Source organism: Rhinoderma darwinii, chromosome 8, assembly GCF_050947455.1.
Source record: "Rhinoderma darwinii isolate aRhiDar2 chromosome 8, aRhiDar2.hap1, whole genome shotgun sequence".
Classification (NCBI taxonomy): domain Eukaryota; kingdom Metazoa; phylum Chordata; class Amphibia; order Anura; family Rhinodermatidae; genus Rhinoderma; species Rhinoderma darwinii.
This window is the reverse complement of record NC_134694.1, coordinates 81,798,649-81,817,709: the sequence shown is the minus strand read 5'-3', so window position 1 is coordinate 81,817,709 and position 19,061 is coordinate 81,798,649.

Below are 19,061 nucleotides of genomic sequence, written 5' to 3'. Positions count from 1 at the left end.
AATTTTTGGTCCCCGGATAACCCCTTTAATGACCAGACACTCTTTTTCATTTTGTCACCATCGCATTTCAAGAGTGATAACGTTTTATTTTTCCGTCTACAGAGACGTATGAGGATTTGTTTTTTGCGGAATGAGTTACATTTTTGAGTGCACATAATATATTGATTAACGTGTTTTCAAGCCGCCGATGGCAGATCCGCTTATGACACAGAGTCTGTGATGTATAGGATGATTGCTAGCAGACGTGTGTAGGTGTAAATGGAATAGATGCATATTGTGAGTAATATATTTAATTTTACTTCGATTTACAGCTAAACCATACTGAATATAGAAATAAATAGATGATTTAATGTTAGGTTCCTAGACACCCTGTTCATCAGAGTGAGAGTCAGACTTTTTAATCCCTCAAGAATCAGCCTATTTTGGGCATTCAGGACCAACTGATTTTGTTCATGTTTTCACCTACGCTTTCCAGAGTTAGGGTATGTTCACACGGCCTATTTTCGGTCGTTTAACGGCTGAAAAATTGGAAGCAGAACGCCTCCAAACATCTGCCCATTGATTGCAATGGGAAAAACGGCGTTCTGTTCCGATGGGCCGCGAAAAAGAAGTGCAGGTCACTTCTTGGGATGTTTTTGGAGCAGTTTTTCATTGACTCCAAAAACAACCGTAAAAACGCAGCGAAAAACGCTGTGAAAATCGCGAGTGGCTCAAAAAACGTCTGAAAATCAGGAGCTGTTTTCCCTTGAAAACAGCTCCGTATTTTCAGACGTTTTTGAGTTTGCGTGTGAACATACCCTTAGAACTTTTTTATTTTTTTCGTTTACAAAGCTGTATGAGGGCTTGTTTTTTCTGGGACGAGTTGTCGTTTTTATTGTCACAATTTTAAGGTACATTTAGTGATTAAATTAAATGTAAAGAGTGGAAAAAAACAGCAATTCCACCATAGTTTTTTCTGTGTTCTTTCTTTACGCCATGAACCGTGCGGCATAAATAAAATACAGTGGTTTTTGCTGCGTGAAATATAAGATGCGGTACATACAACTTCATTTTGGTTTGTGCCGTTTTTGAGCCAATTTTGTGATCAGTGGCATTTTTTTTCAAATGCAGCATGCTCAGTTTATGGCGTTTTTTCATGTGTTTTTTTCATAGGCTTCTCTATAGGGCTTCAAAGACGGCAGAAAAAAGCATGTACAAGATGATACTTAGTAAAAAAAATGCCAGAAAAACCGCCACTAAAAAACGCCAGAAAAACGCTCTTACATTTTACAAAATGCTGCGTTTTAATAACCACTTTTTCATGCAGTTTAAAACAATTTAACATATCTGTGTGTGAAGGAGGCCATTTACTACTTTTGCATAAAAAAAAAGCTTGCTGTATGAAAACAAAAACATTTTTGGGGCTCCACTTTCTGCTACACAGCATTATGTTACAAATGGATTTGAATAGGGTGGCGGCTTGGGCAGATAAGTGGCAAATGATATTTAACAATGATAAATGCAGGGAAAGGGAAAATACATGCCAACCTTACTTACTAAATTGGGAAACTTGGGGAAAAACTGACAGCGAAAAGGACTTAGAAATATTACTTAAAGAGGCTCTGTCACCAGATTCTCAAATCCCTATCTCCTATTGCATGTGATCGGCGCTGCAATGTAGATAACAGTAACGTTTTGTTTTTTTTTAAAACGTTCATTTTTGGCCAAGTTATGAACTATTTTATATTTATGCAAATGAGCTTTGAAATGGACAATTGGGCGTTTTTTTTCGTTATGTCCAACTGGGCGTGTATTGTGTTTTTAACTGGGCGTGTTTACGTGTATGACGCTGCCCAATCAGTGACCAGTCAGAGTCATACACTCCTCTCCATTCATTTACACAGCAGCGATGTGCAGCCACATAAACAGAGATTAACGTTACTGCAGTGTCCTGATAATGAATACACATGACCATCCAGCCTGGACGTCATGTGTATTCAGAATCCTGACACTTCTGAATCTTTTCTGTGAGATTTCCAGCAAGTGAAACGAATTCTCATTTACCTCCGTAATCTCGCGAGATTTCGTTTCCCTTGCTGGAATTCTCAAAGAAAAGAGTCAGAAGTGTCAGGATTCTGAATACACATGACGTCCAGGCTGGATGGTCATGTGTATTCATTATCAGGACACTTGATTAACGTTAATCTCTGTCTATGGGGCCGGGTAATACACGGCCATCACTGGAATGTGTCCCGAGTGATGGCCGGGTCTACCGTCGCTCGCGCACTCTCTCTCCTCCTCCTCACAGTGCAGAGTGCATGTGAGGAGGAGGAGGAGGAGGGTCTTTTTTAGCTCCCTGTAGGAGTCGGAATCCCCAATCCCCGGCCGGGGATTGGGGATTCCGCTACAGGAGAAGTGCGTGACTACACTGTCCATATATGGACACAGCGAAGTCACGCACTTCTGCAGCGGAATCCCCTACTCTATGGCCGGGGATGCCGCTACAGGAGAAGTGCGTGACTACACTGTCCATATATGGACACAGCGAAGTCACGCACTTCTGCAGCGGAATCCCCGACTCTATGGCCGAGGATGCCGCTACAGGAGAAGTGCGTGACTACACTGTCCATATATGGACACAGCGAAGTCACGCACTTCTGCAGCGGAATCCCCGACTCTATGGCCGGGGATGCCGCTACAGGAGAAGTGCGTGACTACACTGTCCATATATGGACACAGCGAAGTCACGCACTTCTGCAGCGGAATCCCCGACTCTATGGCCGGGGATGCCGCTACAGGAGAAGTGAGTGACTACACTACAGGGGGCTGGGTGGCATCGCCTACAGGGGGCTGTGTGGCATCTCCTGCAGGGGGCTGGGTGGCATCGCCTGCAGGGGGCTGGGTGGCATCGCCTGCAGGGGAATTGGTGGCATCACCTACAGGGGACTTGGTGGCATCACCTACAGGGGACTTGGTGGCATTACCTACAGGGGGCTGGGTGGCATTACCAACAGGGGGCTGGGTGGCATTGCCTACAGGGGGCTGGGTGGCATTACCTACCAGGGGGGCTGTGGCATTATCTACAAAGGGCTGTGTGTGGCAACAAATTTAAATGAAATTCATCCGATTTTAAAATGGACAAGGAAAAAACGGATGCAAATCGGGTCCAAATCGGCCAGTAAAAACGGCAACTCGGCCCGGAACGGAATCGGAACGGATGCAAACCGGATGCAAACCGGCTGGGAAAATCGGCCAAAAACGGCCGATTTTCCCGGCCGACACTCGGACCCTGTCGTGTGAATGAGGCCTAATACATGAAATAGAACTCTCTGCCAGAGGAAGTTATCATCGTTAATCCAGTGAAAAAGTTAGGAGGCCTGGATGTTTTTCTTGAAAGTAATAATATTGCAAGTTATGGGAAATGGAAATGGGTCGTTGATCCAGGGATTTATTCCTCCATATTTGGAGATGGGAAGTAATTTTGGCTTCTGTCTCATTAAGATTTTTTTTTCCTACCTCTGGATCAACATTGCAGGAGAATAGGCTGGAATGGATGGACTTATGTCTTTTTTAAGCCTTACATACTATGTTACTAATTCATCAGCCTTAGGGCTTGTTTAGACGAACGTGTAATACGTCCGTGCAACGCGCGTGATTTTCACGCGTGTCGTACGGACCTATGTTAGTCTATGGGGCAGTGCAGACAGTCCGTGATTTTTGCGCAACGTGAGTCCATTGCGTAAAACTCACGACGTCCTATATTTGTGCGTTGTTCACGCATCACGCACCCATTGAAGTCAATGGGTGCGTGAAAATCACGCGTAGCACACGGAAGCACTTCCGTGGGACGAGCGTGATTCGCGCAACAGCTGTCAAACTATGAATGTAAATAGAAAAGCACCACTGCTTTTCTGTTTACAAACATCCAAACGGAGTGTCATAATGATGGCGGCTGCGCGAAAATCACGCAGCCGCGCATCATACGGGGCTGACACACGGAGCTGTTAAGTGCCTTTTGCGCACGCAAAACACCACGTTTTTTGCGTGCGTAAAACGCACAAGCTCGTGTAAATCCAGCCTTAGGCCTGATTAACACGAGCGTGTGCGTTTTGCGCACGCAAAAAATGCGGCGTTTTGCATGCGCAAAAGGCACTTAACACCTCCGTGTGTCATCAGCGTATAATACGCGGCTGCGAGATTTTCACGCAGCCGCCATCATTATGACACTCCGTTTGGATGTTTGTAAACAGAAAAACACGTGGTGCTTTTCTGTTTACATTCAGAGATTGACAGCTGTTGCGCGAATCACGCTGTTCGCACGGAAGTGCTTCCGTGTGACCTGCGTGATTTTCACGCACCCATTGACTTCAATGGGTGTGTGATGCGCGAACAGCGCACAAAGAAAGGACATGTCGTGAGTTTTTTTCAGCTGACTCACGCTGAGCAAAACTCACGGACTGTCTGCACTGCCCCATAGACTAATATAGGTCTGTACGACACGCGTGAGAAGCACGCGCGTCGCACGGACGTATATCACGCTCGTGTAAACGAGGCCTTTGGCCGGATTCACACGAGCTTGTGCGTTTTGCACACGCAAAAAATGCGACATTTTGCGTGCGCAAAAGGCACTTAACAGTTCCGTGTGTCAGCCCCGTATGATGCGTGGCTGCGTGATTTTCGCGCAGCCGCCATCATTATGACACTCCGTTTGGATGTTTGTAAACAGAAAACCACGTGGTGCTTTTCTGTTTACATTCATAGTTTTACTGCTGTTGCGCGAATCACGCTCTTCCAACGGAAGTGCTTCCGTGTGGTGTGCGTGATTTTCACGCACACATTGACTTCAATGAGTGCGTGATGCGCGAAATACGCACAAAGAACGGACATGTCGTGAGTTTTACGCAGCGGACTCACGCTGCGCAAAAATCACTGACAGTCTGCAATGCCCCATAGACTAATATAGGTCCGTGCGAGGCACGTGAAAATCACGCGCGTTGCACGGACGTATATCAAGTTCATCTGAATAAGCCCTTAGGGTCCTATTACACGGCCCGACGTGGACCGTGTAAACGAGCGCTGATCAACGAGACAGCTCATTGATCGGTGCTCGTTTGCTCCTGTCACAAGGAGCTATGTAGGAGGACAAGCGCTCGTTACTCCGATCGCTCGTCCCCATACATTTCTAACATGTCAGCAGCGTGTCTCCCTGTTTACACAGAAAAATGTGCTGCCAACAACAATAATATTTTAGGCTGCAGAAACGATAAAATTTTAGGCTGTAAAAGCTTGTTTGCCCGATAATTGGGTCTTTATACAAATGTACAAATCATTTTCTCTGCATTATGTATTTTATCTCAGGTTTATCTATTCTTCTCTTTAACCCCTTAATGACCGCCGATAAGCCCTCTCACGGCGGTCATTAGTGGGCTTTATTCTGATGCAATAGCCGTTTCACAGCGCTGCATCAGAATAAAGTAAACAGTGCAGGTAGCCGATAAATGCCCTGCTCTCAGCTGCCAGAGGTAGCTGAGGGCTGGGGGCATCCCTGCTCGAACGGGTGAGATCGATATTAGTATCGATCTCACCTGTTTAACCCCTCAGATGCGGTGCTCTACAGCTTGCACCGCATCTGAGTGGTTTTGGAGAGAGGGAGGGAGCTCCCTCTCATCCCACTGACACCCGGCGATAAGATCGCCGAGTGTCTGTGTCTCCGATGGCAGCCGGGGGCCTAATAGAGGCCCTCAGGTCTACCTGTAGTAAATGCCTGCTAGGCCATGCCGGAGGCATGTCCAAGCAGATGCCTGTCCGGACAGGCCAGACAGGCAGTAATACACTCCAATACAAAAGTATTGCAGTGTGCGATCGGATGATCGCATATTAGGGTATGTGCACACGATGAGAGGCTTTTACGTCTGAAAAGACAGACTGTTTTCAGGAGAAAACAGCTGCGTCGTTTCAGACGTAAATGCTGCTCCTCGTATTATGCGAGGCGTCTTTGACGCCTGTAATCTTGAGCTGCTCTTCATTGACTTCAATGAAAAACGGCTCAAATTACGTTGCAAAGAAGTGCCCTGCACTTCTTTGCCGAGGCAGTAATTTTACGCGTCGTCGTTTGACAGCTGTCAAACGACGACGCGTAAATGACAGGTCGTCTGCACAGTACGTAGGCAAACCCATTCAAATGAATGGGCAGATGTTTGACGACGTATTGTAACCCTATTTTCAGACGTAAAACGAGGCATAATATACCTCGTTTACGTCTGAAAATAGGTCGTGTGAACCCAGCCTTTAAGTCTCCTAGTGGGACTAGTAAAAAAGTAAAAAAAGTTGAATAAAGTTAATTTAAAAAAAAGTGAAAATATAAATAAATGAAAAACCCATTTTTTCCTATTACAAAATGCTTTACTATTAAAAAAAAAACAATAAAGCAAAAAAGTTACACATATTTGGTATCGCCGCAACCGTAACGACCCCGACTATAAAGCTGTTACATTATTTAAAGAGGCTCTGTCACCAGATTTTGCAGCCCCTATCTGCTATTGCAGCAGATCGGCGCTGCAATGTAGATTACAGTAACGTTTTTATTTTTAAAAAACGAGCATTTTTGGCCAAGTTATGACCATTTTCGTATTTATGCAAATGAGGCTTGCAAAAGTACAACTGGGCGTGTTGAAAAGTAAAAGTACAACTGGGCGTGTATTATGTGCGTACATCGGGGCGTGTTTACTACTATTACTAGCTGGGCGTTCTGATGAGAAGTATCATCCACTTCTCTTCAGAACGCCCAGCTTCTGGCAGTGCAGATCTGTGACGTCACTCACAGGTCCTGCATCGTGTCGGCACCAGAGGCTACACTTGATTCTGCAGCAGCATCAGCATTTGCAGGTAAGTAGCTACATCGACTTACCTGCAAACGCCGATGCTGCTGCAGAATCATCTGTAGCCTCTGGTGCCGACACGATGCAGGACCTGTGAGTGACGTCACAGATCTGCACTGCCAGAAGCTGGGCGTTGTGAAGAGAAGTGGATGACACTTCTATACACAACGCCCAGCTAGTAAAAGTAGTAAACACGCCCCGATGTACGCACATAATACACGCCCAGTTGTACTTTTACTTTTCAACACGCCCAGTTGTACTTTTGCAAGCCTCATTTGCATAAATACGAAAATGGTCATAACTTGGCCAAAAATGCTCGTTTTTTAAAAATAAAAACGTTACTGTAATCTACATTGCAGCGCCGATCTGCTGCAATAACAGATAGGGGTTGCAAAATCTGGTGACAGAGCCTCTTTAACCCGCAATGAATAAATTATATGTACCCCAAAATGGTACTATTAAAAAGTACAACTTGTCCCGCAAAAAACAAGACCTTATACAGCTATGTTGACGCAAAAATAAAAAAAGTTATATTTCTTCGAATGTGGCGATGGAAAAAGGTAAAAAATGGTTTGGTCATTAGGGCCCAGAATGCAAGCAGGGGGAAGGGGTTAATTAGGACATTGTGCTGTAGACTTTACTTTGTTGCTTCTTGTTACTGGTTTATCTCATGCAGCCAAAGAATTTTAGGAATCTTCATACTTCTACCTGCCTGTGGGAATAAAGACAACGATATACAAAACAACATTTATCTCCTGGAAAGACTGATCTAGACTAAAAATAGACAATAAGAAATGTAATAAACGTTTATATCACTAGCTTTCTGCCATAAAATGAAAACATGTCGTTCATGTCACATTCTTATATCAGCAGATTTTATTGATTTACATTGTGTTTATGAGGGAACAATTCAGGAAGATACATTCTGAGCTGCAAAATACTATATACTTGGAAATAATAGTAAACAAATAAGTTGAAAATGAATAGTAAAGAGCATTTCTGTATGTGTCGATTAACGACACAAACAGACATGGAATACGGCAGCTCCAGTCCCATAGGGACTGCGAACGGGGCCCGTTCCATCCACTATGGTGTACGCCGTCTGTGTGGGAACGGCGCATGCGCCGCTCCCACACAGTCCAATTTGAAATGCGCGCCGTCCGGCGCCATTTTCCTGTGGACCAGAAGTCGCGGCCGGACAGTAAGATTACTACTTCCGGTCGCGGCTTCCGGACTTGTGCACATGGAGCAGCGGCAGCAGACGGAGCGGACGGTCCGGAGGGAGCGGCGGCGACTGGAGCAGGTAAGTGATTTCTATGTATATTCGTGTTTCAGTGTGTTTACTAGTGTATGTTAACCTACTACACTGTGTGTTAGCTCAAAAAATGGCGACACACAGTGTAGGAGGTTAGACCGTTCAATCCCCTCATTTCTCCCGGCACTAGCCAGGATAAAGGAGGGGGGGATTCTGAGAGCTCACTAGAGCGAGGGATTTTTTCCCAATTTTGCAGCATAAAGCAATGTGGTTGGTTTACCACATGCAATGCTGCAATTTTGGGAATTGCTCCATCTAGTGACCAGCAATGGGAAATATTATAAATTGAATCCAATTTATAATATTTCCTGACTCGTGAAAAAAATAAAAAACATTAGAACAATGTTTAATCACCTATACACTAATTGTTTAACTAAAAAAAAAAATACATTTTTTGCTAACAACACATTCCCTTTAAATTCCAAAATTCTCCAGTAAATATACGTGTGATAGGCTGTGATTGGCTGCAGCGGTAACGTGTGGAAATGACACGTCATTGCTGGAGGCCGGGTGTACAGACTGGTGGGGGACTGGGGAAGCGTGGCCACAGGGGAGGTAGGTTTATTATTTTGTTCTTCTTTTAATTTAAACTTATTTTAAACTGTCTGAACTTGCGTATTTTTGGAACAATAGGATTTGCTTGCAAATTTCTTCCCTATTGAATTCAATGGGGAAAACCCACAACAAAGTGTCTTTTTTCAACCGTACAAACTATGTAACTATGTAAAATCAGTGCACTTTCCGCAGCAAAAATTGATGTGCTAAAGATATAAATATCTGTACCGCATGTCAATTTCTGCATGGAAAATGTCAACAGCATATGTATCAGTTTTGCTCAAATCAGATCCAATTTCTATTCCACTGTGAATTTTCCATCCGCAAATCCGAATAAAATAAAATAATAAAAATCTACTTGTTTTTTTTTTTACATGAACTTACTTTTCAAACAACTTGTGCTAATCTAATAGTATACCTGATATATATCAATCAGTTATTTATTTACTGTTAAAATTTTGTTGTTTTATCCATGCAAATTCTATGTGAAGTTACTGCCACTAGGTGTTTCCCTTCATGGTATCTGCTTTCCACCCCCTGTTGTCAAGCAAAATCTGTCCGTAGTTACAGATGAACTGCAGAAGGTGGGGGTATGTCTCTTAGCTGCCTGCCAATTCAAGTCTATGGAGAAGAGAGGAAGAAGCAGGAGAAGGAAACAAGGAGACAAAGAGACACAGACACGATAGCCCATACAAGTCTTTAGGGAGGGGAGGGGGAGCAGGAGCAGAAAAAGACACAGACACATGTGTTGCAGCTTTCTGGTAAGTGTTTGTTATGGCAGGAAGGAGGTGAAGGGAACAAGTGAGCCCTAATCTACCCACCGCCCTGTCCCTGCCTACTTGCAACGACCCGCCCTAGGCGACGGGGTACAACTTGGCGGCGGTCCCTACGCTGACTAAGTGCAAGGGGATACAAACAGGGAACAAGCAAGGGAAGGGGCAGTAGCCCACGGAACACCGTGAGGAAACAGAGTGGTGAACGAGCCAGTCAGGATCAGGATGTAGTGGAGTATACAAATGCAGAGCAAGGAGCAGGAAGCAAGCCAGGGGCAGAGCGAAGCAGGATAAGCGGGAACTGGAGCAAGGCAGAAGCACGACAGAAGCAGGCTGGAGCAAGGCAGCAGTGGGGCCAGGAATCCAAGAAGAATAACAAGCAATGAGGAAGAGAAAACGGCAGGTATAAATGGACAGGGGGCGGAGCTAACTCCGACTGACCAGGCCGCGATAGGCTCTCCCACTCCTGAGCCTGCCACCCTGATTGGTGGGAGCCGGAGTCAGTCTAAGAGGTCTGGCCTCAGGTGTCGACTGATTAATCCTGGGAGTATCCACAGACGTAGTGCCTGGCAGATCCTTTACAGTGTTACTGTCTCATTCAAGTGCTGTATTGTCAGCTACACTGATCATTATTTATGTATAAATTCTCTCTCTCTCTATATATATATATATATTTAATAGTTAGAGATAGGACAGCAGCACTCTCCTCTTCTCTGTGTGCAGTGTATAGAAGACATGATAGCAGGTAGCCCACTAGCTCAGAGACAAGTGAGAATTAGAAAGAGGGTGTTAAGGATCTGCCCCTCTACTTCTCCGGTAGGTGCTGGCTTCTTCTTCGTAGGGAAGAAGGATGGTGGTCTTAGGCCATGCATTGACTTCCTTCCTTGCCCAATGGTTCTCTAAGTTTGATCTACGGGGGGCGTATAACCTTATCCGCATCAAAGAGGGGGATGAGTGGAAGACTGCGTTTAACACGCCCGAAGGTCATTTCGAATACCTCGTCATGCCCTTTGGGTTGTGTGATGCTCCCGCGGTCTTCCAGAATTTCATAAATGAGATTTTAAGAGATTACCTGGGGGTATTTCTTGTAGTGTACCTTGATGACATACTTGTGTTTTCCAAGGACAGGTCCTCCCACATTGAACATGTCAGGAAGGTGCTCCAGGTCCTTCGGGAAAACAAACTGTTTGCGAAGACCGAAAAATGTGTGTTTGGGGTGCAGGAGATACCATTTTTGGGTCAAATCCTCACTCCTCATGAATTCCGCATGGACCCCGCCAAGGTCCAGGCTGTGGCGGAATGGGTCCAACCTGCCTCCCTGAAGGCGTTACAGTGCTTCTTGGGGTTCGCTAATTATTACAGGAGATTTATTGCTAACTTCTCGGTCATCGCCAAGCCTCTTATGGACCTCACTCGCAAGGGTGCTGATCTCCTCCGCTGGCCTTCTGAGGCTGTCCAGGCTTTTGAGGTCCTTAAGAAGTGCTTTATCTTGGCCAAATGGAGCCATTTATCGTGGAGGTTGACGTGTCCGAGGTGGGAGTGGGGGCTGTCTTGTCCCAGGGTACCAGGTCCCTCACCCATCTCCGTCCCTGTGCCTACTTCTCCAGGAAGTTTTCGCCCACTGAGAGTAACTATGATATTGGCAACCGCGAACTCTTAGCCATTAAATGGGCATTTGAAGAGTGGCGCCACTTCCTGGAGGGGGCTAGGCACCAGGTAACGGTCCTTACCGACCACAAGAATCTGGTTTTCCTAGAATCGGCCCGGAGGCTAAACCCGAGACAAGCTCGATGGGCGTTATTTTTTACCAGATTCAATTTTTTGGTTACCTATAGGGCTGGGTCTAAAAATATTAAGGCTGATGCACTGTCGCGTAGCTTCATGGCCAGCCCTCCTTCGGAGGAAGATCCTGCTTGTATTTTGCCTCCAGGTATATATCATTTCCTCTATTGATTCTGTTTTAGGCTCTGAAATTGCTGCTGATCAAGGTTCAGCTCCCAGGAACCTTCCTGAGAACAAGCTGTTTGTTCCCCTGCAATTCCGGCTAAGGGTACTTAGGGAAAATCATGACTCCGCACTATCTGGTCATCCAGGCATCCTGGGTACCAAGCACCTCATTGCCAGAAACTATTGGTGGCCTGGGTTGCCTAAAGACGTTAAGGCCTACGTCGCCGCTTGTGAGGTTTGTGCTAGGTCCAAGACTCCCAGGTCCCGACCAGCGGGCTTACTACGTTCTTTGCCCATTCCCCAGAGACCTTGGACCCATATCTCCATGGATTTTATCACCGATTTGCCTCCATCTCAAGGCAAGTCGGTGGTGTGGGTTGTAGTAGACCGCTTCAGTAAGATGTGCCACTTTGTGCCCCTCAAAAAACTACCCAATGCTAAGACGTTAGCTACCTTGTTTGTCAAACACATCCTGCGTCTCCATGGGGTCCCTGTCAATATTGTTTCTGACAGAGGGGTACAATTTGTTTCTTTGTTTTGGAGAGCCTTCTGTAAAAAGTTGGAGATTGATCTGTCCTTCTCCTCTGCCTTCCATCCTGAAACTAATGGCCAAACTGAGAGGACTAATCAGTCTCTAGAACAATATTTAAGGTGTTTTATCTCTGACTGTCAATATGATTGGGTCTCATTCATTCCCCTCGCCGAATTTTCCCTTAATAACCGGGTCAGTAACTCGTCAGGGGTCTCCCCCTTTTTCTGTAATTTTGGGTTTAATCCACGGTTCTCCTCCGTTTCACCTGGTAGTTCCAACAATCCCGAGGTAGAGGTCGTTCATCGGGAACTGTGCACAGTCTGGGCCCAGGTTCAGAAGAACCTAGAGGCGTCCCAGAGCATACAAAAAACTCAGGCAGATAGAAGACGTTCTGCTAACCCCTTGTTTATGGTCGGGGATCTGGTGTGGCTATCGTCAAAGAACTTGCGCCTTAAAGTCCCGTCCAAGAAGTTTGCTCCCCGGTTTATAGGGCCGTACAAGGTAATTGAAGTCCTCAATCCTGTCTCCTTCCGACTGGAGTTGCCCCCATCTTTTCGAGTACATAACGTGTTTCATGCCTCCCTCCTTAAACGCTGCTCCCCGTCCTTGGTTCCCTAGAGGAAACCTCCTGTCCCCGTTCTCACCCTTGAGGGGGTAGAATTCGAGGTGGCCAAGATTGTGGACAGCAAGATGGTCCAAGGCTCCCTCCAGTACCTGGTCCATTGGAGAGGATACGGGCCTGAGGAGAGGACTTGGGTACCCTCCCGGGATGTTCACGCTGGGGTATTGGTCAGGAGGTTCCACCTTCGTTTCCCCAATAAACCAGGTCCATCTAGAAAGGGTCCGGTGGCCCCTCATAAAAGGGTGGGTACTGTTAAGGATCTGCCAGGCACAGCTTCTGTATCCACGCCCATAGGTAATCAGTCTGCACCTGCTTCTATGTCTGTGAGACTGACTCCATCTTCCACCACTCAGGATGGCAGGCTTAGGAGTGGGAGAGCCTATCACAGCCTGGCCAGACGGAGCTAGCTCCCGCCCTCTGTCTATTTATACCTGCCTTTCCTGTTCCTCCTTGCTTGTGATTCTTCTCTGTTGGTTTCCTGGCCCTGCTGCAGCTTCTTGAACTACTTGTCCCTACTTCGTATTGACCCTGGCTTACTGACTACTCTTCTGCTCTGCGTTTGGTACCTCGTACACTCCTGGTTTGACTGGGCTTGTTCACTACTCTCCTGCTCTGCGTTTGGCACCTCGTACTCTCCTGGTTTGACTCGGCTCGTTTACTACTCTTGTTGCTCACGGTGTTGCCGTGGGCAACTGCCCCGTTTCCCTTTGTTCTGTGTTTCCTTGTCTGGTTGTCTGTCGTGCACTTATTGAGTGTAGGGACCGTCGCCCAGTTGTACCCCGTCGCCTAGGGCGGGTCGTTGCAAGTAGGCAGGGACTGAGTGGCGGGTAGTTTAGGGCGCACTTGTCTGTTTCCCTATCCCTGTCATTACAGAGGGCCTGCAGAGGGGAAAAATGAGAAAAAATGTGGAATACAAATCATACAGTGGCCGTAAATAGTGTTATTCCTCATGTACACACATATAACAGCTTATTAAAAAAAAACGAGTTAGGTACGCTACGCGTGGCTGCTGTCCAGAAATTATAAGCTGATCCAGTCTATTATTCAATACAACTTAGATACCAGAAATAGAGGGAGGAATGATGAGTTATTACTGCAAAAACGGATATGGTAATTTATTTCTAATAAAACATTGGGTGCAGTCTCTTGTAATATTTGAAAATATAATGGAAATGTAATATTTGTATCTTTTTTGCTTAGTTTTGCATTTTAATAACCACAAATGCACAGTGTTCTAAGACTGTGCAAAACATTTAGCATGCCACTTCCTCATCTGGTTATTCTTCCTCAAATTAAATTCTATTTATGTTTTAAAGGCTATGTAAGGATGTGTTCACATCAGAGTTTGGTTTCTGTTGATGGGTTCCGTCAGACCTTTCCGTCAGAGGAACCCATCAAGGGAAAGGCAAAACGGAAAGCATAGCTTCCGTTTGCATTACCATTGATTTCAATGGTAATTCTTCCGTTGCTAATGGTTTCCATTTGTCTCCGTCTCCATTCGACTGCGCTATTGATTCCACCAAAAAAACGTAACGGAGACAAACAGAAACCATTATTAACGGAAGCATTACCATTGAAATCAATGGCAATGCAAATGGAAGTTATGGTTTCCGTTTGCCTTTCCGTTGATGGGTTCCTCCGACGGAAAGGTCTGACAGAACCCATCAACGGAAACAGAACGCTGATGTGAACAGGCCCTAAACCTTTGAAATGTGTTTTTTTTAGTTTTTTTTATAAAAATATCTATCAGTTTGATTCTTGCAACTTTCAAAATACTTTTTATTAAAAATTATTTTTACTTTTTGAAATACAGCTGCTTTGTATTCTGTATATAGAGCAGCTGTATCTAGCACTGAAACCTGTATCTCTCAGGTGCACGCGACTGACGGGTTCAGTGTCAGTGGGTTCGTTCATAACTTAAATGTGATCGATTACAACTGGTACCTGTGTGTCCGCTTTCACTGAACGCATCAGTTCCGCGGACCTGACAGATTCAGGACTTAGCGCACTATACATCTGCTCTGTATACAGAATACAAAGCCTCAGCATTTCAAAAAGTAAAATTAATTTTGAACAAAAAGTATTTTAAAAGCTGCACCAATCACACGGATAGACATTTTTTAATATATATATATATATATATATATATATATATATATATATAATATTTCAAAAGTGTACATACATGTTATGTACCAAAGATATATGTATAGTGAGGAGCCAAAAACTAAAAATGTGCCATAGAGCACAGTAATTTGATTAACACCATTTTTTCAGGCAATTGTTGGGGGTCCTAGCAGTCAGACATCAGATCATGCATAATGCCACTTCCAAACGGCCATAATGTGGGCACATTTTAGGGCATTATTACGGCTTTAACACCAAAACGTCCCACGGTTTTACTAAACCAGAAGTAGATCACCATATAATCCTATAATTATCTACGTCCGGTACAGTAGAAGCGTGGGAGGTCTGGGTGTTGCAACCATATTGTGTCTGTGAGTCTATGGGACCTAACTGACAAGAAAACACAAAATGACCCAAATAGTTGGCGGGCACTCAATGCGACTTAACTAACCAAAATTGTCAAAAGGCAACAAAAGCCTGTTTTTTTCCCAACTAACTAATTTATATAGAAATATCTATTTGATTGTATAATAAGTAATAATCTTTATTGAAAAGCAAAAAGACAAACCACCTTGATTAAAAATACAATGCAATCCAATAAGGGAAATAATTCCAGTATTACAGTGTAAAGATAGCTGTGAAATTGGTGGACTCTGACAGATGACTGTTATTCATAGATTACGGACATAGTGCATAATCGCTAACTACTAGTACAGACTGTCAGAGGATTGCACTGAGCTAAAAATAGAGAGAAGCCACCCCCCCCCCCAACCGACATGTTTTACTGCACAAGCAGCGTCTTCAGGGGTTATGGGGCTAATGATGGTGCTCACGAAGAAACTTCCCCATATGAAACCTCCGGATGACGTAAGGAGGGATGTGTCGGTGTAAACAGCCAATAAGCATAAGTCTAAGAAGACGAGCCTCTCCATCAAATGATGGATGTTTGGTTGTCCAATCGCAAATGCCAAAGGCCGTTGTCGCTGCAGAATTTAGTATGTCCGTTAACGTTGGACATTATCTGCATTTGTCTATGAGCTCCAAATTAGTGAATGCTCTCTCAATGGTGGATCTGAGAGAGGCCGGGGGGGAGAGGACCATGACACGCAGCTTCAGTGTTCAAACGATCTCTGCCCTAGGGGGTGGATCCATCTTTATTTATAGGAAAATGAGAGTAGGCGGTAACCTCATACTTGCAAATATAAACATTCTATATATGGTAATATCCCAAAACTCCACATATGGTATAATGACAGGAAAGGTGTAGGCTTTGGTTTCAGCCAATCATCTACAATATGATAATGACTCTGATTCAGCCAATAAGAATTATATCAATGCATTATAATAATTCTTCACCCTCCAAGCCCCAGGTGGCCTGAACCTTGTCCCATGGGAAGACACACATTTCAGAGACACAAGTTAATTTGTCTCTACTTCTTATCTCACTAGAGAATGGAGACTGCAGATAAGTTTAAATTAATTAAACAGAGGCCTGAATCCAAGGCTGACTTATGGTAAACAGCCATTGTCCATTCGGCCAAGGCTATTTGATCTGCTCCTTAAAAGAGTAATAAAACATTAAATTCAAGAACACTTAACATAGAATTGCTTCAGGACATCTGCTGATATTTACTTTTTACTTATTAACCTCAAGATAGCTCCTTCAGGCCAAAAGATAGATTCCAATGATCCAAAATGGATGCCTACCATACAAGATGGAGTCCATGCAAAATGTTATCTTTGAAACCCATTCTAATCACTTTCACAAAAGCAATATATGTTCACACATATAAAAATAATTAAAAATATTTTTGACACCGTCCTATTGCAGAAAGACACCCGAGCATGCGCATACGTGCACCAGACGCGTCCAGTGCAAACATTAGAAAAGTCATTGTGCGCATGACACGGAACTTAGAACTACAGATAGTGTCTGTATTGCGCATGCTCAGGGACTTAGTTCTCTTTAGGGGGGATTCACACGAGCGTGTATTCGGTCCGTGCGGGCCGCGTGGTTTTCACGCGGCACGCATGGACCAATACAAGTCTATGGGGCAGTACAGACAGTCCGTGCTTTTTGCGCAGCGTTTGTCTGCTGCGCAAAAAGCGCGACAGGTTCAATAACTCTGCGTATTTCGCGCATCACGCACCCATTGAAGTCAATGGGTGCGTGAAAACCACGCAGGTTGCACGGAAGCACTTCCGTGTGAACTGCGTGTTTGCACAACAGCTGTCAAAAGGATGAATGTAAACAGAAAAGCACCACGTGCTTTTCTGTTTCCGAACATCCAAACGGAGTGTCTTTGCGATTAGCGAAGCCGGACAAGCGAACCGAACTTCACCGGGTTCGGCCGAACTCGTTTTGGCCGAACCCGGCAAAAAAATTATCGGTACGCGACGTCAGGAGATAGTCACTGTCCATGGTGCAGAAAGAGTTAAACTGTTTCAGCACCATGGACAGTGACTTCCGATCCCAATAAACATGAACCTGTAAAAAAAAAACGAAGTTCTGACTTACCGATAACTCCCGGCGTCTTCCTCCAGTCTGACCTCCCGGGATGATAATTCAGGCCAAGTGACAGCTCCAGCCAATCACAGGCCAAGCACAGGCTGCAGCGGTCACATGGACTGGCGCGTCATCCAGGGAGGTGGGGCCCGATGTCGAGAGGCGCGTCACCAAGGACGCGTCACCAAGGACGCGTCACCAAGGCAACGGCCGGGAAGTTCTCGGTAAGTACGAACTTTTTCTTTTTTTCAACAGGTTTTTCGATATTGTGTTCGGCATTCACTGTCGAGGGTGCTGAAAGAGTTAGGTCTTTCAGCACCTTGGACAGTGACGGGCGTCGACTAGCCTCATCTCTATGATGGCGGCTGCGCGAAAATCACGCAGCCGCGCATCAGACACGGATGACACACGCAGCTGTCAAATGGTTTTTGCGCGCGCAAAACGCTGCGTTGTTTGCGCGCGCAAAAACGCAACGCTCGTGTGAATCTGCCCTTACACTGATATGTAGCTGTAATACTGGAATAATTTCCCTTATTGGAACCCTTGTGCTTGGACTATTTATATATCGACTTGGTACTCTGTTGGCCAGCTGCTATCCCACTACGGCAGTACGGCCCAGTGGGTCGACATACCCACAGATTGTGACAAGTTGTGGGTGAAGAGTTATTAATATTTCCCTGTTTATTTACAGCAAACTTCTGGTCGCTGTGTTTTTACCCACAAAACGTAATGGATAGAGCCACGCAAAAAACATACAAACAAATAAACAGTCCCAAACGCCCCTGCTGAATCCATACATAGGTTGCAGTTCTTAAAAAATATCAAAATTTGTGGTGAACAAATATTTGAACGATAAGGGTATGTTCACACGCAGTGACCAAAAACGTCTGAAAATATGGAGCTGTTTTCAGGCGCAAACAGCTCCTGATTTTCAGACGTTTTTGTAACTACTCGCGTTTTTCGCGGCGTATTTTACGGCCTTTATTGGAGCTGATTTTCAATGGAGTCAATGAAAAACGGCTCCAAAAACGTCCCAAGAAGTGACATGCACCTCTTTTTCGCGGGCGTCTTTTTACTCACCGTATTTTGACAGAGACGCATAAAATTACACCTCGTGCGAATAGAACACTGTAAAACCCATTGCAAGCAATGGGCAGATGTTTGTAGGCGTAATGGAGCCATTTTTTCAGGCGTAATTCGAGGCGTAAAACGCCCGAATTAGGTCTGAAAACACTGCATGTGAACATACCCTTACAAGGCACCTTTTTCGAATAAATGTACTGTGTGAACTATGCCTTTTTAAGGAAAGAAACCATCTCACAGTCAGTCTGCATTGAACGCACCATGTGAAATTTCATAAGTGCTAATGAGGTGTAGGGGGGAAGGGATAGCTAGAAAATGCTAGAAGCCGTCTCTTCCTAGTTACAGATGGTATTAAGCCAAGTCATGTGTGCTTCTTTTTGTGGCCAGAACAAAGGAGTATAAGACGAGAAAAAAAAAGAAGACATATGGGACCTAGGATTGTAGTAAACACGGTGTCACCACCTAACAGCACATTCCTTATCTTGAGGCTATTTATTGTACTTGCTTTCATGAAGGAACACAATTTACACATGGTGTGTATAAACATGCAGAAAACTATAATGATTCTATACAATAATCAACAAACCAGAATTAAATTTTTTCATTCACTGCTTGCACTAATCTGGACAGTGACAATAAAATAAATGATCACCAATTAAAACATAGTCAAATAACAATATTCCGTTTTGCACAACCAGCACTTCCCATTCCAGCTGCCAGAGAACGAATGATGATGGAAATTTC